The 18,804-nt window shown below is 38.3% G+C and overlaps 1 protein-coding gene across 1 annotated transcript in view; it reads left to right on the plus strand.

Annotated features, from left to right (window-relative positions):
• LOC124165295 (lachesin-like) overlaps positions 1-18,804 on the plus strand; it is a 1,070,179-nt gene that overhangs the window by 129,721 nt on the left and 921,654 nt on the right. The window contains exon 2 of the mRNA XM_046542639.1: positions 2,166-2,269. The gene's annotated coding sequence lies outside the window, so the exon portion shown is untranslated. The remainder of the gene's footprint in view (positions 1-2,165; positions 2,270-18,804) is intronic.

Consider the following 18,804-nt stretch of genomic DNA (forward strand, 5'->3'; position numbering starts at 1 on the left):
AAATGATTTGTGGATAAATATACGTGCCTACTACATTTTACGATAATTCAGCGTCATGATTCATGGGTTTTGTTGAGTTTTGGAGGATTCGGTTCAATGTACCTAACGAAACACGAAAATGCGAGATTTCCGCGGACGAAGGGATGATTTGTGTTGGATGGAGGACTAAAGCCGATTTTATTGTGCTTGGTTGGTGTCACACTGAACATAAAATAGCAGAAAACATAACTAAAAATACATAGTCTGATATAACTTAGAGTGCTTAATCCAATGATTTCCATAGTACGGTCCTGAGCGAGAATTATTGGAATTATTGCTCCATTTTTTGCCCATACGTGCTACCAAATTGATGGGTGTTTGACTAAGATATCATGCTCGTGTACGTTCTGTGCCAACTGCCATGAGAAGCGAGAGCACGACGCTTGTGCTCCTATCTGTCTTTGCGGTGATGTGACAATTATAATACTCTAATTGTGTGGATACGTTGTAGCATATGTGAGAGTGGTGAACCATATGCTTAATATCTTCACGTAGGCAGCTCTCGCCATTTGCATCTCAACGTGTTTTTTTTATACCTCGAGGCTACAAATAAATTGGGAAAAGTGGAGAAAATGTTCCTCTCCCTCACGGCACTTAACATTTTATGTGAGATCTATAGCTTCGCGTAGATATTTAATCAAAATGGTGCCAATAATTTTACGTATTAATAGTTCATCGAACTGTCTTGATAAATTTTTAAATAAATCTCTTTTTTTCATATCGGAGGATAAAGATATTTACCATGTGGATAAGAGAAAAAACTGACCTGTGGCTCAGCTTCAGTGAGGTTTAGTGCTGCGATTCGTGGTATGGGGCCTGGTTAAATGCGATCTACCCTTCACATACTAACTATATATTCTCCGTTCCCGTGGAAACTGTTCCCAGTAGATGATTTTGGGACCGGCGGAAATTTGATCGGGAGTAAACGGTCATATGCATAACATTTGAGAACTGGTATTTTTTAAATTAAAATTTAGCAATGGCCTCGATCATTAATGTCATTCAGCTTGAAAAAAACAGTGATATTTGCCAACAGCCTTTGGTCGAAGGCTCAAAATCAATTTGATTAAGATGGGGTAAATAATTACATTTGGTAAGAGTAATAGCTAGCCTCCAGGAGCCGGGTATGAGCTACAGACATTTAAATTCGATAATAATTTTCTTTAGGTGAAACATTTAATTTCATCCTCCACTCATTTATTCTTGGACTCTGCGTGCCCTGAAGCGTTAGAGGAGCATTTTTCCACTTACGGTGAGCTCCGGTCATTCTTTCCTTTCTTTATCTGTGTCTCTAACTCAATCTGTATTGGTGGGTGGATTCTGCCACTAGTGTCCTTTCTTCGCCGATTCTATGCGTCATATTTTGAAAAGTAAATGTGGACAAATATCCACTAAGTTCTCTATCTTTATTAAGAAATTGTAATGACTGGGAAGTATGAAAAACGGAAGCCACGCCGTTCCGGAAGTCTGGGCGTGATTGTCTGACAATGTTTCCATCTGGTTTCGGGAATTAAAGCAAATTTTTTAATCATCATCATTATAATTAGCCAACGATCCTAAGATTGATTTGAAAAAAAAACTCTCCTCTCCTTTCTTCTACCCTTTTAGCTTTTTCATGGCGACGTATTTCTTCCATTTTATATCCTTTTTAACCTGTCCAGTGTAACTCATTTAGGACTGTCCCTTGTCCTTCTTTACTTCCATCTGACCTTCTACAGTTGTTTTCATATCGCCGTCATGCTTATTAATGTGGCCAAATAGGTTATGCCAGCATATTAAGGTTTTTAGAAGACCTCTCTTTTCTCCCACTCCATTAAGCATTTCCTCGCTACAAACCAGGCAGATCATATATATCTTGGTCATTCTTCGATGACACCACATTATGAATGCCTCTTGGCTTCTGTGCACTTGTCAACGTTCAAGTCTGGCTACCATAAGAAACATAATTAAATATCACGATTGGTCGTGTGCGTTATAATTTATTTATTTATATTTGTTTGCGCTGTCACTTACTCTAATGAATGGAGATCTAAAGAGAGTCTAAAGGATTAATGTTTGCTCTTGTGAAATTTCATCGTCACTAACCTAGCCTCAGTATATCTAATTGAGGTTTTCTTTTTTTCCAGGGACATTAGTGGAAGCATTGAAGCCAAGAGGGAACTGAAGAGAGGTACACTGAAAGTGATGCATGGTGGCAATTCCCTCGAAGCCAGGACGCCCAAGTTAGCAGGTATTTCAATCTCCCTGCGAATGTACCTCATGGTTCCAGTAAATACACTCTGTCGTCTCAAGACCGAGGAACATTTCTCAATATCCATTTAGACGTGTCCAGCTTTTTCGTGTTTTTCTTTTTAGATTGAGCAAAGCGTTTTTTTTCCTTGATTATTTTTGAATCCAACTAGATACTACCTTATCGGTTACCCTCGCACACCAACGAAAGAAAATTTGCCGGGCCCATATCAAATGGCTGAAGTCAAGAGTCAAGCTTGGGCTTTTCCTTCCAGAACCGATTTTTTTTCCTTCCCCTCACAAAGTCAGAAAAGAAAGAAATGCGAGATCAGGCGGAGGTCAGGAGAAGAAACTCCGGTCTCTTCTTTAGAGCTCTCAAACCCCTCCCGATATGTTGAGAAAGAAACGAGATAAGATTTAATACCTGAAGGTTTCAAAGGACCCCTCTAATTGTTCCGCAAAAGGAGATTACGCCTTCCCTACTTTGCAGAGATCAAACTTTTAGGACATTAAGCCTCGGAAAGAGCTAGTCTGGCTCATCCCCGCGACTGACTAGGGAGAATGGCGAAGGAGGTTGAAGTGGGGGTCGGGGAAGTGAGTTGGAGTGAAGGGTGAGAAGGACAGAGAAGAAAAGAGGTGGGAGAAACAGTCTTGTTCATCAAAGGAATGAAGATGGCGCTGCGCCATTCTCTTTTCTTCTTTGCCTGGCTTTTGTTTCACCATCTTTTCTACAAAGCCGACAGAACAAATAGAGTAGATAAGAGCGTGGAAAAGATCATAAACGAGAGTGCACGGTTAAGAATATTTTCTAAAATTGCACTAATGATCTCAATCATCTTCTGCTTGGATCTGGGGGAACAACTTGCTTAAAGATGGAAATGGACCTGTTTTGTTAAGGTATAACAAAATTTTATTTTGAATCAATGGAAGTTCACCATGAATTCATTCATTAAATATCCAAATACTGAAAATCATAGATGGACGGATCCATGATTTTCCTTGGATCCGGATTCGGATCGGATCCTTGATTTTCGGAGCCGGATCTTTCGGATCGGATATTTTCGGATCTGAATGCATTTTAAAATTCCTGACGCTGAGATTCCCCCGATGATTGTTCAATCTCTTGGGAAGAGTCGCACTATGTGCCAGTCGTATTTTGCCTTTTATATTTTCCACGGCTGAAATTATCCTACGTAACGTCTGCGAGAGCTTTCAAACAAAACGGTTCATGAGTAGGACAAGAATCGCCTGCGACGGCGCATTCGAAGATATAATCGGAACTCTTTCCACCCTTATGGGGCGTTGCATTCACTGAAGCTATTATTTAAAATTTTGGATCCAGATCCGATGTCTTCCGCGACTTTGTATCCGATGTATCCGATGAGGGGCAATATCTGCGGATATTTGGATCCGAAGTATCCGGTCCGACCATCCCTACTGAAAAAACATTTGTAAAATGTCCCAGCCAAATTAATCATTATATAAGTTATAATTTCCATAAATTAGAGATTTTTTTCTTTTTATTTTCCCCTATATTGCTTCAACCTACTTACCTACGAAGCCGTCGGACACACTTTTTCAAAAAATAATTCACAAAGTGCGGCAAAGGAACTGCAAAACGCTACCCCGAATATGTTAATTTTGCGCACTAGTCATTTAGTCTGGGGTGAACTCTGCCCTCACCTTACCAAAACATCCTTCGGGTTGAATCATCATCATCATCTACAGGCCGGTGTAGGCATTTGCTTCCTCCATTGTATGCCTCCAATCAGTTCTTCCTCTTGCTTCCTTCCTCCATCTTGTAACTCATATTGCCATCGTATTGATTAATCACCAGCATGCAGCATGCAATTGTTCTCCCACATGCACACCACATAGTCCAAAAACGTCAAGCATACTAACAAATCATAATACCATATGCTGTTAGAAATAATAATAAATACACGAAACATTTATTAAGTTTTAAATTGGTTATTAGTCTACACTACAAGTCATCTAATCTATTTGTGAGTTCTGTCGCTGCGGTTGTGGTCTCTTGTTGATCGTGGAAAGAGGGGTATTCTGAATCTGCATGTTCTACAGTCGATCTCTTTTGTTTATTTGTAAATCTGACCTTCTGTGGTGTGTTGGCGTCCGTAAGCTATTGCTAACTTCATTAGAAAAGACACCGCTCTTGGATTTATCTTTAAGGCTCAGTCTTTTTAGACTCTAGTGAGGCCGCACTTAGAATATGCATGCTGCATGTTGGTGATTGGTCACCCCCTGCCAAACACCCTCGAGGTGGCTCGCAGGGTACTGTGTAGATGTAGATGTGTCATCCTCCACATCCTGTAGCCTTCTCTTCCGCGGTCTACCTCTTCCTCTGACCCCTTGCATTTTGCTATCAAGTATTTCCTTGGACTATATGTCCTTTTCCATCCTTTCTATATGGCCAAACCATGCCAGCTAAAGTGACTTAGGAAATCTTATTACATCCATCTCTTCAAGTAGTTCATGCATCTGCTTGTTCATTCTGATTCTCCATCTCTCACCATCCTTACGGTTTTTTCACTTAGTGATATATTTCAAAGAATATTATCTCGTCATTTTCTGTTAAGGGTACCAGCCTTTTATATCTCATCATTTAACTTATGGAATAAAGCATGGGAAATTTAGTAATGGCTTTGGGGGCTACCAAAAATGCATTGTTACAAAATATTTTCAAAATTTGAACTAAATATCTTAATAATCTTTTGTTTGGATCTGGGGGGATATGGAGGAACAACTTTTTCAATTATAGAAATAAACCCGGTCTTTTATGTCCTATAAAAATTTCCTTTTGATTCCCCATAATAATTTGCCTCGCATTTGTCTGGCTAATCGCTTTGAGTACAAACGCATTTCCAAGATAAAAGAGTCTACCATATAAAAATTTTTGTATCACTTGCTCTACCTATACGCAGATTTTTTATTGAATTAAGAGTACCAGCTTTTTTTATCTCATCATTTAACTTATGGAATTAAACATGGAAAATTTATTAATGGCTTTGAGGGTAACCTAAAATGAATTGTTAAAAATATTTTCAAAATTTGAACTAAAGATCTCAATAATCTTTTGTTAGGATCGGGGGGGATATGGAGGAACAACTTTTTCAAAGATAGAATTATAGAATATAGGCTAGGTTTTATTTTTTCTTTCAGGCATAAAATGGCATATGGCAGCATGATAAATAAACTAGGATTCGTCAAGTGTGTTTTGGGAAGATTTTCGGTTAGGAAAGTAAAAGAGAGGTTCTACTTCGCACTCGTCCGACCACACCTTGAATATGCAGCGAGCGTATGGGATCCGGCGCAGAAGGGCTTAATCCGTGAACTTAATGAAATACAAACGAGAGCTGCTCGATTCGTAAAAAACTGCTACGGTCGAACAGAAAGCGTTACACAGTTGTTTATCGAATTAGGCAATGAGCCTATAGAGACTCTGAGGATTCGCGCTAGATTTCTATTGCTTGAACAATTGAGAATAGACATCTTTAAGAGCGACACGGAGAACATCATATTAGATTCCCGAGGTCTTACTGGCAAATTTATTGAGAAAGAATGCATTAAAACATAGATAACTACAAGGAGGTTAACATTCGCGTCAACTTCACAACGTGGTCTCAGCCACGTTGATACAAATTAAGAGAAGAAAGTGAAATAGAAACATGTATACGTGCCCGGTAATATATAATCGTTCTTTACGAAGAGCAAAGAACACACCAGCATGCTCTTCGCCACCTTTATCCCGACTTTTAAACGGTGGATCCACAATTTCCGTCGATCGACCTTCTCCATCACACCCCAATCATACCTGCGACAGAAAACATTGCCTGGCTTTGGAAATTCGTGAAATCGAACTACGGTGTCCCTATAAGCCTTTGAGGTGCTCTGTGGCACACGGAAATTCTTGTTAGATTTCCCTTTTCTTGAAGAAAAAGTCATCGGAATATTCTCCATTGAAACCAAACGACACTACTTCTCTCAGAAGAACCTATTCTGAATGAGACGTGCGCAAAAGTATACCCGGATCAGTGATTCTTCTTTCGCCCGGTAGTTTGTGTGTAGTTGGCTGGAACTACGAATATCAGATCCCGACAGAAGTGATACATTAAGAGAAATCTTTTGCCAAACGTTGTAATAATGGTATAATATGAGTACGAGTGTGCTGCGCCCGCTCCCAGCGGGCTTCCCCCACTCTTTTCAATGTAGGTCCACAGAGGGATTCTAATTTTAAAATGTAGAAAAAAAGGCAGGGTCTTATGTACAAATTTAATTGGAATATACATGTACAAATTGAGGTCAGAGGACCTCTTTAAACACAACATTGGAAGTAATTACACTACCCTCTGTTAAACGCATATGATGACTCATACTTAACGTATCAACAGGAGACTTGAATGTGGAATCAGCCGCATTTTGATAAAAGTTATTTCAAGAATGCGAAATATTGTTGCAAATGAACAAATGTATCTTTTTGTGCGCCGTTAACGTCAGGAATATTTACCGGTTTTTGTTTTCTTTTTTTTTCTTTTTTTATTAATTATTTAAAAACCAATTTTAGGAAACAATAGCAATATTTAGGAAGTAATATATGCCGTCGCATATTCTCTGATAAATTCTGTGCATTTTGGTACCTCATTTGTAGAGTTTGGTTTCGCATAAGTTGAGAAAAAGGTATCTATACAGTAGAAATAATACAGAAGATGGAAATTTGTTTTTCCGCCGAACAATTAAGCGTTTTAAAAATGCTAAGCGAAATTTCGATTTTCGAGTATTTCCTTTGTATTTATCGATGGCTGGTGTCCTGACATCCCCCACCGCGGCGCGCCGTACGTCTATTAAGAAGGGTGAAGGGGTAGTATGTAGATGTTCGTCTGGGACGTTTATAGTAGACATCATTCAATTAAATAACCGTAATAATATGGACTTGTTAACAGCGCACCTCTTACGGATGTGCCGGTAAGGCGTCCAAGTCGGGGTCAAGGCATTTTATTAATCCCTATTTGGAATTTTTCCACCTAAATTGCACTTGCGAGTGGCTGCGTATGAAAAGGTCTCTGGATAGTCTCTTATTTAATTGATTTATGTGTAGTGCCAATTGTAGGCGTGTCTTCTAATAATTTACGTGATTATGCATTGAATAACTTTGCTCTTAAAATTCCGCAGTTGGGTTGATTTTATAGAGCCGTGCAGTTGGCATGGAATGAGAATGAAATCATGTGAAAAATGAGTTTTAAATTTCCACACAATTTTAATCTTGACCAACACGGTTTCGACGCACCATGTCATTATCATGGTTTGGATTTTTGAGGTGTACTCGGCGACCGCTGATTCATCGCCAGAAACTTATATTGGCTAACATGGCCCGCGAATTTTTTTAATGATTTGAGGGGAAATATTTTTGTCGAGTGCGGAGTCGTTCACTCAGACCCATCGCTATTTATTGAAATAATTTGGTTGATGAACGGGAAAGATAAGTTTGGACGAAGAAAAGAAGTCCCCTTTCAGCCATTCTCTCGAAATATTTAAATTTAGAGAACGCGAAAGCAGCCGCCCACGTTTCAATGAGCTGGTGACGTCATTAGTTTTCTGTTTCGTTTTGTCGTTCATGGAGTTCCTTCATTCATATCCATACCGAGCAAGACACAGCAAGGCTGTGTGCCGCTGGGTGATCTCACACCAGGAATGCAGCATTACAGCATGCACAGTATATTTGATGGGGATGAGCGAGTACTCAAAAATTCGAGTCGAGTCGAGTAGTTGGTACTCGAATCGAGTGATTCGAGTAGTACTACGAATGTCGAGTCGAGCAGTTTCAGTTACAGAGCTGTCGATGGCAGTAAGTTCAGAAATCTGCAGACAGAAGGCGCTATCATGAAACTCGTGTAGTAATACCGTTTAGAAAATCGTTCTACTGCCTTGGCGTAGGCGTTTCAGCTTTTGTATACGTAACAGTCAACCTTTATAGTAGTCGCCGTGGGAGCCGAATGCCTTTTCGTCAGCCGCGGTGTCAGCAGACCGTGTGCAAATCGTCTTCCGCCCCAGCGGCGTATTCGGAGTAATCGGAGTGGACCACAGCATCGCTCATACTTTCTTGTGCGATACCTACGTAAAATTGTTAGGATGTCATTAGAAAAAAATGCAACTGCAAGTGCTTTAATTGCATTATTATTACATTAAGTAACACAATTTTCATTTTTCTCAGTTACCATCAACTTTCCTCGTTATCTTTCCCTTTTTACATCAAGCTAATCATTCTAAATAGAAAATTCGCGAGGGGATTAAAAAAAATGAGAATATGTTGGAGCATGCATTGCTGTATTGCCTAGTTCAGGAAATACTATACTCGACTCGATACTCGAGTAGTTTTTAACTTGACTTGATACTCGACTCGAGGTCAAAAAGTACTACTCGCACATCCCTTATATTTGACCTATTCCTGGTCAAGCTATCCTAGAGTTAAAGCATGGCAAATATTATGGTCCCATATAATATGCGGAAAAAAGACTAAATATTAAATAAGATGTCAAACATATTGGTTTTGCGGTCTATTTTGATATTCATTGCGGTAGGGGATAGCTTGCAAGAATGTAATAATAATAACAATTTCGTTTATTTTCGTGGGCACTGAGGCCCTTGAGAAAAAAAATGTACAGCTTTTTATATTTACATCATTGGTAGATAAACAGAAGGAAAGAAGTAAATAAATAGAATTACAGACAAATGCAAACAGTGCAGATCGCTATGAGCATGAAAACAAGTCAGCAAAACAACATTTTCAGCGAATGAAAAAAGAGATAATCGCACTTAGATATAACAGACTAATTACAAGGATCTAAGGTGATAATTCGCTATGACAATAGTGTCAAAAAAACAATATTTTTTTCAAAAAGAAACCAAAACATTAGGATAACACTGGGATTTAGCACAATTCTAAACTTAGTTAACCATTTATTCGCATGTGTATAAATAACAATAGCAATAATAATAATGATAATTATAACAATTATTATCATTATTATTAGGCTAAACATGAAAATAAACAAAGAGGAATTCAACTTTAAGTTAAGGAGGCATTTTTCTGAAAACCATCTGTGTAGGCAACAACGATCCACACGATGCAAACACTTTAAAGGTGGCTCGCAGGGTATTATGTAGATGTAGATGAGGGCGGTATACAAGACCGAGGTGTAGTTGAGGAGCGGTGACGAACTTGGAATTAGTTCGTGACGGCATCAAATTTTATACTATACGGTTGAGACCGTCGATATTTCGACATTAAGTGCTCGAAAAATAGGCGACCGATGGAAAATGACACGCTTTTTTCAAAAACCAGTAAATAAACCTTTAACAGTAAAAAAACTTTTTATCGCTCGGAAGTTAAAGCGTTGGTACTGATTAATTTTTATAGAAAGGAGTGCAGAAGAGCCTGAGATGTAAGGATTGGCCCGTAATTGTAAATTCTAAATCCAACATTTGTTCTCAGAGTGATGAAATGCTTATTTTTTTTACTTTTTAGTGCATTTCAAACTGTGTTTGGTAAAATCGTGGTTTTTTTTAGAAGTCCCTTTCTTTTATATTTTTTTTTTTTACTTTTTAGTTGTTAGCATGTAAACGATAAGATGTCAATGAAGTTTCTGACAAAAATTAAAACTCAAGCCATATTTTGAGAAAACAATTTTTCTATAATTCTCGAACTAATTTTCAATTTGGGAATCGAGTTATTGAACTAGAGTGCAATGAAACAAATATTCAAATTATAGATTGTTAAATACTGTAATCAGATGAAAGTTTGCAAAATTTCAAGCCGATCCGACAGTGGGAAGTGGGTTCAAAATCAATTTCAATACTCCATCGATGAAACGGAAAAACAGACAGACAAAGGCAGTAAAACAAAATCGCTTAAAACTGCGTGTCTCTTTGTCCCTAACACAATCGAAAGAGAAAAAGAAATGTGAGCGAGCCCATTTTCTCGGCATTTCTGTGTCTGCTGACGGAGATGCAGGGGAGGGGGAGTGTAGGAGAGTGGAATGGGAGGGAGATGGTTAATTATAGGGAGAGTTGGGAGAAACAGCCTCACTCCGCTGAGAAATCCACCCCATCCCCTCGCTCATGCTCACTCTCATTTATCCCAACTCCACCCTCTACAAGATCACGCAATCGTCCCACCCACCATTCTTGATGAGCATTTGACCTTCCCCCAACATAACCTTCACATTCTGAAGGCTCCCTTGCCACCTGCTTGTCCCGACGTAATTTTCATCATCTTCCCCGCTTCCTCGACGCGAAAAACCTTCGGAGAATTCTCGCTGATGACTACGACCGTCCAGCATGTTTAAGGATCTCCCAAGTAATGGTTGTTGTGGTTACAATACTGTGGTGCGTTTGTTTTGATGTTTACGTTTGAAGATATTTTTAGGTTTGATATAATTTTTGATGGATGTAATAGAAGTTTTCCGTTTGATAGAATTTGGGCCCTATTTCTCGACGCGAAAATCCTCCTTAAAACCTTCGGAGTATTCTCCTTGATGACTACGACCGTCCAACATGTTTAAGGATCTCTCAAATCATGGTTGTTTTGTTCACAACACTGCGGTGCGTAATAACTTTAATAAATAATAGAAACATTGTTTTCCACAATCCTCGTGAGATTACTTATTCGTGGATTGTTTCGCAATCGTCTTCGTCCATACTGATTTTGAAGATGGCATCCTATTGATATTTTCGTTCTATTATCTGTTTCTTTGAACATCCTAACCGATTTATTATACGGTTGTAACCCTAATCCTTCCTAATATCAGATTATGTAGAGCTGTCTCGGCATGCCGTCTCGAAAAAATCCTTTATCCGAGATCGTATCATCTTCTTCAGGATTACGGTGATCAGTTGATGTCTAGAAGGATTAGGCACGTTGAATAGCTGTGCGTATCCAGAGTTAAGGCATTGCTAATTGAATACTTGAATTTAAAAAATCCTTTTGATTCAATGTTGAACTTTTTTTCTCCTTTCCTTAGATCGTTATGAGCTGGCAATGTAGCCTATGAGCTTTTATCCATGACCAAAAATATTCTATCGTAAAATCATCCATTATCTGAATTTAAAAAGAAAGAAGTTTTACAAAATAGCATGTAAAAATAATAAATATGATATGAAATTCAAATGCACATCGTACAATTATAGTTTTATTTATTTTTTTAATCGAATAATTGGTCTTGCTTTTGGCTCATCCAAAATTATTAGCGGGGTAAATTTTCAAGTTGCATTTCAAACCGATGGGTTTCCGTGGACAGAAAATTGGTATAAAATGTTTCTCTATTAGTCTTAGATGATTTCAGCTCGATCATTACCTCGGCAAAGCAGGCTGTGACTATCGTCAGGGGAGTCAAGAGATCAGGGAACTAATGTGGGTGGGTGAGCGAGTAGAGAAACTTGATGTGCTACTAGAATCTCTGGAGAAGGCTCTAGCGTAATACCGCCGCATGCATAATGCATTTCTATGCCTGATAGTTCTATCTACTAAAGCCGCATAGACATCAAGGCTTGCCATATCTATCCTGCTATTTGAGGGTCGGTGCATTACAGCATTGCATCGAGTTAAAGCGCTGTCACTTGAGTGCTTGCTTCCCATTCGTAAGGAACGGCTGAACTTTTAGCGATTGAGGAGAATTTTATGACTACCTTTCACACTTTGGTACATTACGGATGACTCTTAATTTTCTACACTACGTGATTTGATGAAAAATCGCCATCTCTTGAGCCTTGCCCACAGCGACATAACTTTACATAACTAAAACAGGAGTACTGTGTGCTGGAGCAAAACAAAACAGGCTACGAAACTGGAGTTGCCATGATTATACTGAAAAAAGCTAAAATTTCTAGTTTTTACTGGTAGGCAGCACCAAGATAAATAGTAATGTCTATCGACAGCATGACTAGAATATAAAGCGAGGCCTTGGAGACGATTTTACGGTTGATGCGTGGGCTGAGCTCTGATTGGTTAAATATTGCAGGCCTCGGTGGCTGTGAGTCATAGTTCTCGCCGGCCAAACCGAAGGTCGCCTGGCTAGGTTGCCACCAGAGGCGTAGAGAAGGGGAGGTCCGGGGGGTTCGGAAGCCCTCCCCCCCCCCCCCCCCCCCGAAATATAAAAACACAATTACTTTTCTTCACAAAAGAAAATCATGAATTTACAAAAGATTTCTTTGACATCGTCATCTTGTGGTGTTCTGCCCGTCGGCAGGTCCCCCGCGCCAATGCTGTCTCCATTCCGTCCTGTCTCCGGCCATCTCCTTGAAGTCTCCATATCCTCCAGTTTTTATGTTATCAATGAACTTCAGCCTTCTCCTTCCCCTTCTTCTGACCCCTTCCACCGATCCCTCCAAAGCTACTGTCAAAATTCCATTCCTTGACAAATGAAGTTTTTTTGATTATGAAAAATGTTAAAATTAGTTTAAAACCCTCAAATTTAGTACCCTGTTTTTCAAAAATATTCACCCTGATTTTGGACACCCCCGCACGAAATTCCTGGCTACGCCACTTGTTGCCACTATCCAGAGCATGGATGTTTATGACAGTCTATTGTAATTTGTTGCAACGTAAAGGCCTAAAAGTGCTGTTTACGGGGTAATGTCTATGAATTAGAATAATTGGTCTGGATTGTAATTCAAGTTATGGCAAGTAAAGTTGTTTTAAATAGTATTTCGAAGTTATAATTAAGGAATAATTATAAAAACCGAGGATTAATATTTCTCAATCATCCGTTCTCCGTCAGGAAATAACCTTGGCCTTCGAGCTTCCCCTAAATGTCGCTCGGATTATTGCCGGAAACAATTAGTGGCGAACAACAGTTAGAAAAAAGTAAGGTAAAGATTAACGACTTCTTTCCCTATTGCGAGAAGATTGCCGTTATCTCAGGGTTGCTCTGTTCATATTTCGATTTTTTTCTTGAAATATTGTGGAGGCCTTGATGTGGGTGTCATTGTGGTTGTGAATAGGTACCAACTTTTGATCTTTAACGCAAGCCCCTCACTTTTGATCATCCTATCAATTAAAAAGCCTCTGTAAAGTGAATCAGATAATTTAATTTATAGAATGAAATCTAACCAAATAGAGACTGATTTTTTTCATAGTGAAAATATCCTGCGTATACTTCTAATCTACATCGCTTTTGATTGTTTTTTTTTTGTTCAGAAAAACTGTGATATAGGAGAATATTTTTTGCACTGCCATGGTCATGCGCAGGAAACTATGATGAATATATTGAAATAAAAAGAATATTTGCGTTGGTTGCGAATGGTCTAAAAGTTTCAGATTTTTCATGCTTTATTATTTGCCATTTGAAGGTCAGTTACTAATCCTTATATCATTCCTTCAATTAATTTGGAGAGTTCAATCTGAATAATCATAATCATTATCATCCATTACATTCATGATCATTTCAGATCGATGGAGATATAGTTACTTTTAGTATATAGGTATCGTCCTTAATCATGCTATGTGTGGTTAAGTCATGAGTAAACGTCTTTGGACTAGAAAGAGATATCATTACGTTCTAACATCATTCCGTCATTTTATATATTCACGAAACCTCATCTAGTGATTAAAAATTCGTACAAGGTCCGTACATTTTTTACAGTATTATTTTATCATGTAATTTGCTCATCTTTGTCTTCCATTTCCATCTAATTCGACGGCTGTTCCGAATCTAATCCATTTGGGAAATCCCTGCTACTGCCATCTACTCTGTACAGGAAATTCCACTCAGAAGTGCACTCGCTTGTCACTTCCTATTCCTTTCCTCTTACAAGAAAGGTTCTGCACGCTTTCTTCCCTGAGTATGCCCCGAAAACCTTTCTCCTTTTAGTATCCCTCCCCTACTCTCTTCACCAACTCTCTCTCTCTCCCTTTCTCTCTCTCTCTCTCTTTGCTTCTCACTCCATCTCCGGCAGTCTCTCTTCCGATTTCTTCTCACGCCTTCTCTTGCATTGTGGACCCCATCGCTCCCATAGTTTCTTCAGTTTCCTCTTCCAACATCACCTGGGACTAGGAGTAAATGTGTACAAGAACACTCAATGGTCATCCGCAGTATTAATAAAGCTTAGGAACATTGAAGCGTCTACATCTACCAACATTTTTCCCTCCGAGCAGCCTCTAGGCTGTGTGGCGGGGGTGAAAATATATCAGCGTGCATCATGCAAGAGCTCCTCATGCTCACCAGATGGTGATAAAAATAATACACACGATAGCATGCGCCAGTTATCTGGAGCTGTAAGTACGCCTCGAGCTTTGGAAGATCGTTGTAACGCCGTTTTTGATTGATAGGACGCTAGCTCAATCGTAATCTTTATTTCGCAGACTTCTCGCACTACGCTGAGTGCCTCGGCTATTTTGTACCACTACTTATTGTACACTGACTCCTGAGACATATACCTTTCATATGCTGGTAAATTAGTATCCAACTGTTTTTATATGTACTTATTGGAATAGTTTGCTGCGTATGAAATATAATGGAGGGAATTTAAAGTGATCGATGCACAAGTACACATTTTCTCAGCGAAATAAGAAAGCATCAATTCTTGGCTCCTTTTAGAAATAAAATTAATTGATATGTGTGCAATAAGTTATTTCGAGTTTTCATGAAATTAAAATATTCTGGCTTATTTCTGCTCGGATAAGTTTTCAGGCTGCACCATTTCCTAGTGATTGCTTTTTTTCCCCGAATATACCTGTTGATAACGGATAAATACCGCGAAAGCTCTTTAATAGGAAGTTGTTAGAAAAAAATATTTTTGCCCCTGAACAGTTGGAATTATTTGTGATTCGTAACCCACTCTTATTGTTTCATTTTGTTGAGGATTTTGATTGCATATATGAGTTTTATGGCATCCCTTGCTATAAAAATAATTTTTGAGTTGACTAATTGAAAAAATGTACCGTTTTGAATTGCATTTCTGATTGCTGCTGTTAAAATTGAGTGTCTGAAATGGTTATTCTCTAATGTTTTCTTCGCGCTCTTGTGCTTGTAATGGAATCAATATCATCTCTGATTAGAAAAATCTCAATTAAAAATACTTGATTCATGTGCTGAGCAGCCAAAAAATCGTCATCTTAGATATTTTCTTGGAATTTCGTAGTCCTAAAAGTCAGAGTTACATAATTGAATGCTGAGTTTTGCGCGAGAAATGCTGACTGAGCAGTGCCCAGCACACAGTCTGATTATGAAATTTCGAGTGTTATTTGTAAGTACTTAATTACTTTATCCCGTATGGCAGGATATTTTACTAGTAACTTAAAAATTTTATAGTCATTATCGTGCTTTTCACTGCTCTTCCCATAGTTGATAAAAGTATTCAACCGTTTTTATTTTTTCTATTTATTTTGTTAGCATGTATAGGATTTCCTCTTTGCTTAGTAGAGGTCGAAAGGGCATTGACTTTTATCACGGGAACCCCTTTCGTTTTTCTCCCAGTGATATTTAACAGAGAAGAAAAATAATGACGCCGTCTGAAAGTAGTTCTTGCAGATAATAGCCCGACAATCGTGCGTAGAAATCGGAATTAATTCTGCGTTAAGGGATGCGTCTCTCTCTCTCACGGGGTGAGTAAATAAATATTCCGCTGCCGACGCGAGCATTGTCACCCATTTCTTCCGCCAACTTTCCCGACCGTAATTGTTAACCTTGGTGTCACACAAAAGTGGAAAGTAAAAAAAAAGAAAAGCGGATATAATAATATCTCAGGGTCTTTGCGAGAGGGTCGCATCCCCTGCCTCCTGCCCCTTTATGTCGCCTCGCCTCTCCTCGTCTATTCGACGCTTCTTTTCAAAAAAATCCCTCACCCCTTTTCTCATCCCCAACTTTTCAAACTTTTTCCCTTTCTCACCCTTGAATTCCCTCATTCTTTTTTATTTTTGTTTGTTTTTTTTCTTTTTCTCCCTCTGAAACCCTCTTCCTAAGCTCCCTTACCCCCGACGAATTCCTACATTTCTATCATTTTTCCTCCCTCGTTTCCACTCCCCCTACAGACCTCTGACCTGTGCCCTTTTTCATCTCTCAGCCAGTTCGTGTGTCCGCCGACACCTTTTCTCGGTTGAAATCTCTTAATCTCCTTATCGTATATTAATTTGTGATCTCTTGCCAGTTAATAATGTTGGAATGTTATCCGTTAATCTGTGTCTTTTTATACGAACTACAGCTAATGGAAAGAGCGCTCACTTGTGCTATCTTGGCAATATACAGATTTTAAATAAGTTATCTGTAGCACTTGCGTAAACTCTACAGTTATGTTAAAAAAAGTCAATTTACTTCACATCTAATGTGACGAAACCTCTCTGAGAGAAAGCTGTTAGCATAAGACGTACGTAGATTCGAATCAAAACAATTTTAATTTTCCATTAGGTATCGAATTCAATCCTTTGATTGACTCCTTATGTGTAATTTTAATCCTTTAAATGTTAAATTAATCTTTCCTGATACTGAAAGTATTACTGAGCCTTGATTCAAACATAAGCACTGCTGTGTTTCATTTCGCTTACAGAGTATATGTAAGCGAATGTAGAGGTCTATAGCTTATTGCTTACCGCCACGCTGTAATTTTGATTGTAAATTGTATGTCTTACCGTTGTATTCATTGTATAAAACTTGTATCATTGATTGGATATTGTATAATATTTTTTTTCTTTTTCTCTATTACTGCTCTCAATGAGTAATTGAGCAAATATATTGAAGTATGTATATATGCTTTGTAAATTGTTTTGTTCTTAGAGGACATCAGTCCTAGAATAATAAATAATCTTTCTATCTATATCGAAGCACAGGTTCCTCAAAAGAATTCTAGTATTCATGATGTTTAATTTTCAAGCTTTCCTGCTCCCATTTATCTCATTTTGAGCACTTTTTCTTACTCATGGGAATGCACCCTTTCCTAATTTACCCCGCTTTTTCTCTCCCGAGGGTTGTATTTCATATTATCTCCTTGCGTCTTGATTATTTTGTGTTTCACTGACCATTTAAATAAATATCTCTCAGTTTCATTGATATATCAAAGCCTAAATGTATTCATTGCTGCAAATAATTTTATCTCCCAAGCAGAGTATTTCAAAGCGTTGGTTCTCTGTATGGAAGTTTTTTAATATATTTTTATTTGATTTATCTTACCATTCCCCCACGAAACATAGTATTTAAGCTTTTACAATGGGGGTATCATAGAAATAATGACAAAGTAGAACAATCACAGACATCTAAGTCCTAAATATGGGTAAATTATTCAGAATTGACTCGAACCCACGGCGAGTTTAGCAGTAGAGGACTTTACCTTTCTGCTACCGAGGCCAAGGACCAAGTTTTAAGTCATAAGTTCTTACAGTCTTACATTTTTCGTTCTCCATTAATGTCTTTGATTTTTTGTACCCTCTCCATCTGTTCATTCGTTCCCGTGAGTTACATTTCTTTCCCTTTTTTATTTTTCACTTTGAATAGTGACTTGCAGTGTAGGTCTTAAAGAATTTGAATGCAAATTTTTGCCAGCGTTTCGGTTTATTGGTATACCTTCATCAGGGCCATGTACTAATAATTCTCTTGGATTCTCATTAATATTTTCATCATCTCATTTAACAATAAAGACGCAAAATAAAAAGGAGCAGAGGGAGTAAGCTGTATAGCAGCATCGATCAGAAAAGTATCGTAAATATGGAAAATTCAAACAATAATTTAAGAGGACACACAGCACGTATTAAAGCCCTCATGTAGGTATACACCATATGCAAAACCGTCTTTGGTACCATTTAAAACCCATAGTTCGTCACGTTGGTTGTCACGATGGTCCAACGTTTACCTCTATGACCTTTGAACTCCGTATGAACGTAGAAGGTCAATTAGTGGATAAATGTGTATTAGGACAATACTATTGACTTGGACACCCTTTAAACCCTATAGATGGAGACCTTTCTTAGTATGCAATTGTTTTTGCCTTCCTTGAGTGTGACATTCCTGGGTCATCGGTTGAATTTTCCTAAAAATAAGTGTTATTTTCGATTTTATTGTGTCCGAAAACCTAAGAATTGACATCTTGGCCAGTTAAATTCAGATTTTTTCTATCTCCTTTTTTGTTAACATTGAAATCCCATAAGGCAAATTCAAATTTTAGGTTTGGACCCATATTGTGAGGTTAAAAGGTCAAAATTGTAAACATTTTCTTGCACTCAAGAAAACTTGGAACTTTTTTCCAATAATATGCCAATTTTTATGAATATTTCTCGATTTGAAGTTACTAAAATTAGAGGTCAAAAATGATACACGACCTGTGAGAGAGTATTATAAATGAACCGATTCGTTGGAAAGAAATTGTATTTAAATTCTTCAAGACCTACACTCCAAGTCACTAATCAACGTTACTTTGTTGCGCTCATTTTTTTCTTACCCAGGATTGTGAGCACCTCTTCCAATTTTCCTCCATCTTTTGTCCCTCTTCCCGTGGTTGTCTTTCTTTGCTTCCGTCGTGCTGCGCCTGGCACCTCTCATG

This window comes from Ischnura elegans, chromosome 9 (genome assembly GCF_921293095.1).
Source record: "Ischnura elegans chromosome 9, ioIscEleg1.1, whole genome shotgun sequence".
NCBI lineage: Eukaryota > Metazoa > Arthropoda > Insecta > Odonata > Coenagrionidae > Ischnura > Ischnura elegans.